Consider the following 2601-nt stretch of genomic DNA (forward strand, 5'->3'; position numbering starts at 1 on the left):
ATCCTTGGGCCACCTGGATCCTTAGACCATCTGGATCCTTGGGCCACCTGGATCCTTAGACCATCTGGATCCTTAGACCATCTGGATCCTTAGACCATCTGGATCCTTGGGCCACCTGGATCCTTGGGCCACCTGGATCCTTGGACCACCTGGATCCTTGGACCACCTGGATCCTTGGGCCACCTGGATCCTTGGACCACCTGGATCCTTGGGCCACCTGGATCCTTGAGCCACCTATAGGCAGGATCTTCTGTTCCCCTTTAAAGGGGTTGGGGTAGCGATGATAGTGGGAGGGAATCAACTCAACCTCGCCAGTTCATCCAGACCAACAATTCCCTCTAATGACCCCCCATTCAGAGACATAGGCAGGTATGGGGCATTTCCTAAACTAAAACCAGGCTTTGTTGGGCTGCTGGATAAAACCTGGAACTAAACGCTATTTCTGACATTTTGGATTGAAAAATCTTCCTGGATGGAAGAGAAACGTCTTCAGACTTGGAAACAAAGTCCAGTGTTTTTTTTTTTACTTTTTTGCAGCTTCTCTTTAAGGTTTGTTTGGAGCTGATAGAACTAAACTGAGAGTGATGCAATCTTTGGAAGCTCCTCCGTTTGAAGCTCTGCGTGACCATGGGGGAGCTGGACCTTACTGCAGTGAGAGACGTTTGCAGTTTACTCTCACTACTCATGAGCCAGGAGGAAGACATTCATCATCTTCCATCCTTTGTAAAAATGGCCATCAGATGTTATTCTACCTGAAATATTCTCAGCTAGATCCTTTATTGTTCCTCAGTGAGGAAATTCATGTGTGACAGCGAAAAGGATCAGAAAACCAGAGAAATAATACAGGACTGGAGTTCAATCAGCACCTACGATGCCAGAGTGACGTCCTGCAGACAGCTGGAGATTAGTCCAGTCAGCTGCAGACTGTCTCCCAGAAAACTCCACCTGTTTGGAGCAGCTGGTTCTGAAGTCTAGGAGGAAGGATCTGCGATAGCGCTGCTTTGTGTGTCTAGGATGCAGCAGCAGAGCTGATCTCAGGAGGAGATGGACCTGGGTCGTCTCTGAACCAATAAATCAGACGTAGGAAAAGAAAGAAAACCAGAAGAAAAGAGATGAAATAAAGACCTGATCAGTCTGACGTTAGTCTGTCGAGGATCTGTGTCCAGACAGAGGAGTGCTCTGGTTCTGTCTGCTGAGGCTGGGCCCAAATGGATCAGTCACAGCTGGGACCACAACTTCTCATTAATCATGATAATTTTTCCATTTCCACTGGATTCTTTTCTTGTGTAGCTTCTAGTAACAGTAGAGCTTTTATTCTTAGAGTTTATCTGTTTTTCTAACAGGAAGACCTGCTGCAGGACCCGCCGTTCCACATGTTGACCTGAAGCTGTGCTTGGCTCCTGAGAACTTCTGAGCTTTTCTCCTTATCAGCTGCTGCAGCGTGTTCTGATTAGCCTCCTGCATTTCCTTCTCTGCAGCTCTGCTGAAAAGGTTCTGGGAGTCCTGGAAGCAGGTCTGCATGGTCCGTCCGGATGGGATTCTATTCCTGCTTTATCTAGAACCTGGCTTCCTGGCTTCTGCTGAATGTGTTTCCGTCATTGTGAGGTCCGGGACGTTCTTCCTCTGTTTACATTCCCGAGGCTCCGTCCAGTGCAGCTCATATCTGTGTCCCTGCAAACCAGCGTTACTCCATGGAGCGCTGAACAGGAGCTGCTGAACCGTTTGGTTCTGTCCTCCTGCCCACAGATATCTGTGACTAATGGGAGATGACTGAACTGTTGCCATGACGCTCAAACCGCTAAAATCTGCTGCTGGCGAGTTTCTGGGAGTCTAAACGTTCAGTTCATGAAGGAGCTCCACTCTGGGAACAAAAGACTCTCAGCCTTCCATGGATGCATTCTAGAGTCAATTTCTATGCTGCTTATAGCTGGCAGGCTGAGTGGAAATGGAGGAAAATGATGCTGGTTACTGGAAACGGCCCATCAAGTAGAAAAGCTCCTCTAAAGATCAACTGGCAGGAATGTGGTTTTTACTCAGTGGGAGCTAAAAATAGGCATATCTGACCTCCATTAGGAGCTAAGGAGGGACAGCGCTGGGGGGGGGGGTTCAGTGGAGAACTGGAAAATCTGAAAAAAGACTTTAAAGTTTGCAGAATGGTGTTTGTTGTCTTTGTCTCAGCATGGAGCCCCAGGGAGATCAGCGCAGCGATGAAGGTCACAGATTGACTGCCTCAGATTGAAAGTCCTTTTAAAGCTACAGTCTCCACTCTAATTATAGAGCAAACAGATATTTGGCTCTTTAGAAACAAAACATGCTCCATATAGAGTACAGCTGAACACACGCTGCCTGAAGGAGGATATCAGAGAAAAGTTTATTCAGTCTGAACCAAATCTGAGTCATTATGCAAATAGGATCGTATCTATTGATCAGCTCTAGTTTATTGTTTTCTATCTCAAGAAGTAGCAGGAGATTCTATCAAATCATTAACTTTTAGCAGATGGATGGAGGATGGATGTCTAATCAGTCAAGGCATTGACTTTACAGGATGAGCAGTTAGAGACAGGAGATACTGACTCTTCAGCAATCCCTCACACTAAGCAT

Source organism: Cyprinodon variegatus, unplaced genomic scaffold, assembly GCF_000732505.1.
Source record: "Cyprinodon variegatus isolate N-32 unplaced genomic scaffold, C_variegatus-1.0 Scaffold2123, whole genome shotgun sequence".
NCBI lineage: Eukaryota > Metazoa > Chordata > Actinopteri > Cyprinodontiformes > Cyprinodontidae > Cyprinodon > Cyprinodon variegatus.